We start from the raw sequence: 5,584 nt of genomic DNA, 5'->3' as shown, positions 1-5,584 counted from the left end.
GCAAGTAGCAGCTGTCCATTATTGAATGCTACCACTCATATGACCACTTTGTTTTCGAAAGGCGCCTCATTATCTCTTATAAATGTAAACACACTCTTTTTGGTTGTCAGTTTAATCACCAATCGAACCAATAACAGTGCTATTAAAAGTTGCTCTGTAACCTCTTTTGTCGTATTAACGTTCTGTGTTTCTTTTCTTTGAAACGTTACGCGGCAAAGGATGAGCAATGAGTAAAAACGACTAATTTTGACGCCTGTAGTAGTTTTGTAAAGCATATTGTTCATGAATTCATTCAGTGATTGTTGAATAGCAGATGTGTTTGTGTGGGCATGCGTGTGATGACCTCATATTGGTAACAGAAGGCTTCTATGACAATTGATCCTAAAGACTTAATCATTCTAGAGTAAAACTGAATAAACTCGAGACACTTATGGATATTAACATAAAGAAAATGTTGTTTTAGTTTGCGGGTCGATAGTTATGGGAAAGTACTAGACGTACATTTGCATAACGCAATCGCCTTACGTTAAAAGACGTTAAACAACAACTCACAGATCACAGATGAACACATCTTCCAGGAGGAGATACCAACGTTTTGCATAGGAAAGAGTTTAATTGTATGTTTGGAGTAAGAAAACGTAAGTATATTTCGGTTAATTCTTTAGTGGTTGAGAAAGAAGTTTTTAAACAATTTGTTTTAAAACTCAAATTATGTAAATTACTCCGAACTACTTTTTAACCGAGGCGAAGCCAGAGTGTGGGTCTGCCTCACTGCTATTTAGAGTTTTATTGCAACTGAAAAAGTAGACTTAATCAAAGCATTCTGTAAGCGAACTCCTTCTCTCCTTATGTTTTCAGATTCAGAGGTTTTATTTTACTGCATGTACCGTACTGAAAACAACGCGATTAACCGTAATGTAGTGTTTCCCATTCTTGAATCCGTGTGAAGTCCGCACTTCAGTTTAATCGTGCAGTTCATCTCAAAATCCTAATATCCTCTTTTGCGGCAGTTGAGTGTTCTTTGGACTATTTCTTTCAATTTCCAGCTTCAAAAACGTGTATTTTAATTGAAGGACAAAAGAGATGTTTGCCCACAGTCGTTATTATTTTTAAATGGTAAAGCGAATTTACGAGCGAAATAATTGCTCGACCGCACCTTTTCAGCCTCCCACTGCCACGGTTTTCTCTCGCGTGATCGAGGATCGATCGCAATCGAGGTTTTGGTGGAGGTGAAATGTTGAAAGTTAGAAATTTCCTTGTATTTTAATCACAATTCAATTCAACCATCTGAAATAACTCTCAAAAGAGCTTTCTGAGAAAACATTTCACAGCGCTGAACGATCCGTTGGGTGTTCCGTGCAGCACCGTTTGATACATACTGGTTCGGAGTTCTCAGAAACTATTTTGGATTTGAGGCGGACGTTTGTGTGTTGCACTCTGTGAAATGATAATGTTTGGTCAAGTGTGGTTTATTGATGATCACGAACACCTTCAATTGACATGTTTGCATTACCATTAACTTGTCTTCTGTACAAATCCATTTCAACTTGTTGTGAATTTCCTAACATTGTCTGGCAACAATTTGGTGAAATACTACCTCCGTTACTATGTGTGCTGATTTTCCCATGGCAACCGCTGCCATGGGGAAATTAGCATACATAGTACAACTTTTTCCATTTTGAAATTTTAAGCTTACGCTCATATCATAACTTTACGTTTTCCCACTATTTTGGTGTTTCTTGATTGTTTTTAATTACCTTTGAGTTAGCGTCGTGTAGCTGGTGGGGAGATGGGCGAATCAGCTGGGCGAACGAGCAGCGAGGACGCTAGGGGTTATGGGAAAGAGGCAATTTGAAATATCTTCTCGCGGATTCTGCCGCTCGTTGTCATGGCTTACTCCGCTAATAGCGGCTCCGCGCAAAAACTTTAAAATCTCGCGCGGACAATACCGCCAGCTACACAAAATACTTTTGAGTCAATTTTTGATGGTTTTCTGCGGTTTAATATATTACCAGAAAATCAAGTTGGCGGTTCAAGGTTGATATATTACACTATCTTTTCACTTCGCTAACCTCAAAGAAACAATTTTGGAAGTGCGCTCACCGGACCTCCAAGTTGCAAGGTGGGCAGTCAATTAGGCCGCCATCCCAAAATTTAGATATATCAACAGAACGACCTTTTTATAAATCTGCACAGATGCTGTCTTTCTATTATAAGACTTTCCTTTGGCAACTGCCTAATTTGCGTATATTAACTGGGTTGCTCTTTCATGTGCTAATCGGTGAATGAATTATTATATTACATGTTATTACGATGCTCTTTTACGTGCTAATCTGAATGAATTTCACTCGCAGTTTACTGAAAAACACATGTTATTAAAAACTGCATCATTGTATAATGCAATTCGAGGGATTTGATTGGCTTAGCGGCCATGGTATATGAGCAATTATACCATGGCCGAGAAATGGCGACCATTAAATTGCCTTCTGGTCGTTCTTGCACAGCGAAATCAGTAAGATCTAGCAATATTTCTCGGTTGTTTTTAATAAAACAATTATTCCACTTGCGCTTGTTGGATATGAGATGATTATAGCCAACTCGGCGCTACGCGCCTCGTTGGCTATCTATCATCTCATATCCAACGCGTGCTCGTGGAATAATTGTTAATTATAATCCATCAAATATTTTCGCTCGCGCGCGATTGGTCTAAACGCCTCACGTGACCGAATATACCCCAGCTAAAACTGGGCAATATCCGATGATGTTCCCCAAGTGATATTCCTCAATTTCAAAAACTTCAAGGCGCGTCTTGTTTACAATTAAAGTTAATGTCAAGAAGGTGAACGGTTTGCTTTTGTGACAGAAAACAACATACGCTCTAAACGTTTTTGACGGTAAACTGTTCTTAAACGAAATGTTCAAATACTCGAGCTCGTTGCTACATGTTGCGAAATAAATTTGAAGGATAATAACCACAGTAGCCTCCATTTGGCTTTAAAAATATGCTCAGATATTTGTCCTTGGACGTTATCTGCTCCTCGAAGCTCACAGTTTTCCTCGAGCTTCTCTCTCGGAAAACTGTTCGCTTCTCGGAACAGATAATGTCCGCGGACAAATATCTGAGCATATTTTCGCGCCAAATGGAGGCTATTGTTTATATGTTTCATTATATTCTACTTCCAAGTACGGCTATTACTGGATCTTCTTTGGTCAGAGCCAATAATGTACTTTTACAATTCTAGATGGCGAACTTCCTCTTTATTGGATTCATTGTTGCTGTTTTCCTTTCGCAAACTGCGGACTGTGCTCCTGACTGTGTAGGCTACTGCGTCTTGGAGTATTCCTTATGTGTGAACAGTTGTTACAATTTTGCATGTATACAATATGATTGTGATCCTAAAGCACAAGGCTGCTTTGGAAAATGTCCCGGGTATAAAAGAGGACTACCACGTGATACTGATGACAGAAATGATTTAAAAAACCGTAATATATATGATGTGTAACAAAGACCAGGGCATGAACTGTTCTTGAAATACTTCAATGTAAAGTAAATTAACTGAAGAATGAAACTTTGTCAGGAAATGGCACTGGTTACAGGTCACTGGTACTTTATCAATGAGCAATGTTGGAGAACCATGGCCCTGTATTGTGAAGACATCAGAGGGATAAGGAATAAATGAAGAAAACCTACGTACAGTGTTTATACTATGTACAGAGTAACGGTATGGCTACTAAGGGGTAATGATCCCTCAGCCCTTCCTTAATGAGGGAAAGATCCTTTTCCTTTCAAAATTACAAGGATCACAAAGTTATACCCCAGAATAACAAACCATTTGAAGGTATGGAATGAAGGGTAATATCCCGCACCACCGTTTATGAAAACCATAAAATGATTTACGTAAGACTAACATGATAACGGGGATATACTGAAAGCGGTTTTCAATTCAGTGTCAGAGAACCAAAATCAAAGAAATTATTCTGCCCAATCACAACAAACTCAAACTCAAACGGCGCAGTGATCGAATCAGAATTGGAAGCAAGTAGCCAACACCAACATGTACGAGAGGACCACGATTGATTTTGTTTTTCATTCTCGATGGTTGTGAAAGTTGTGCGAATTTTGCTAATCGTATAGCAAAATATTAAACGAAATAACGTGTGAGATAGTAACTGGACATTTCCCCTATTGTCTAAATAGTCAACTTCAATCAATAGCGGAGGCGCGCGCGGAGCCCCATAGCTAACAGAAATTGTTAACCCGTGTGCGACCGTCCCTACCTACGTACGTACTCAAGTTAACCCTGCTTCGGCGGGAAGTTGAGTGGCCAGCTGGTTTTTAGAAAAACAAACGGAAAATTTTCAAGAATGCTATACATCTTCCAGAATGCTATTGTCTTTCGCGACATGTACTTGCATTGCTCAGTTTCCCAACGCGCGGAGTAATAATTTTCACATCCAGAACTGGACGTCTGTGATTGGCCAGCAGATTTTGCTTTGGGAATACTCGAGTCCCTTTGCAGATTTCGACTGCTGTCAATCAAACGGTTGAATTCGCGAAGTAAATCCCAACGCGTGGTAAAGTTAACAATAGGCCTCTAATCAAAGCACGGCCGCGCTCTTTACAAAGCGTTATGTCAACAAATGCGTGTGCAGCGGGATATTTTTCTTGACTCAATAGTCTCATAGACTCCCGAGATGGCTTTTTCGTTGTTTGGCGCGCCCTTGTACAGAGAATAAGGAAGTGACTGTGTGTAGGTGGGCCTTATTGTGATGTTATGTTTTAAGCCTGGTGATAAATGATAGATGCATGTCATTCAGTCAGTGTCAAAAAAGAAGCCCAAGTTCTTCCAACAGAAGTCGAACCTACCACTTAGCTACTGAACTAAGGAAGGCCATCCTGGGATTTTTTTCCGAGTTTGCCTGTGTATCGTGTGTCACTGACTGAAAAAATTACATCTATTATTAGGAATCTCATTGCTGGCAATGAAAGGGAAAGGAGGGTGGGGATTTTTTTCTGCGACTAATAATTTATAAACTTACTATAGCGCCTTTTAACATAAATATGATGAAAAGTGCTTTACAAATAGACGAAATAAAAATTCCTAGGCCGCTATGAAACTGAAAATATGAATAACAACAGGCCGAGGCGCAGATGCGAATTATGTAAGTGTTCAACCTCATTGGTACTGCCAAAAAATTTACAGATGATTGCTCATTGACAATAATATTGTCGCTATTTCTGGCTATAACGTGAGATCGAACTGAAGCAGCGCATGGGGGAGTGTGTCTGTACATTAAAGAGTCTATCCAATTCAAGATCATTGAGGACATTATGGATAGGAAGTTTGAAGTTATTTGGACTCAAATACGGCCTTCGCCTCTCCCAAGGGGCATTACCAGCATTATTGTTGGAGTTGTTTATCATTCTCCGAGCGCCGCGGATTCGCCTATGCTGGATTATTTGTATAACTGTTTATCTTTGGTTGAGGCTCACTTCCCTGGCTGCGGGATAATTTGTGACTTCAATAAAACTCTGTTAAAGAAATCTTCGCGCCTTAGGAACGGCTTTAATTTGAAGCAAATC

General features: G+C 39.6%; 1 long non-coding RNA gene across 1 annotated transcript; it reads left to right on the top strand.

The window, feature by feature from the left end:
- Window positions 1–497: 497 nt before the first annotated feature.
- Window positions 498–3,690, top strand: LOC146484212 (uncharacterized). The gene is made up of 2 exons (XR_014863661.1): window positions 498–638; window positions 3,243–3,690. It is a non-coding gene; the product is annotated as an uncharacterized LOC146484212 (long non-coding RNA).
- The last annotated feature ends 1,894 nt before the right edge of the window (window positions 3,691–5,584 follow it).

Source organism: Pavona decussata, unplaced genomic scaffold (genome assembly GCF_977016875.1).
Source record: "Pavona decussata unplaced genomic scaffold, jaPavDecu1.1 SCAFFOLD_36, whole genome shotgun sequence".
Lineage (NCBI taxonomy): Eukaryota > Metazoa > Cnidaria > Anthozoa > Scleractinia > Agariciidae > Pavona > Pavona decussata.
Note: the sequence above shows the minus strand (reverse complement) of the source record. Positions and strands in the feature narration are given on the sequence as shown.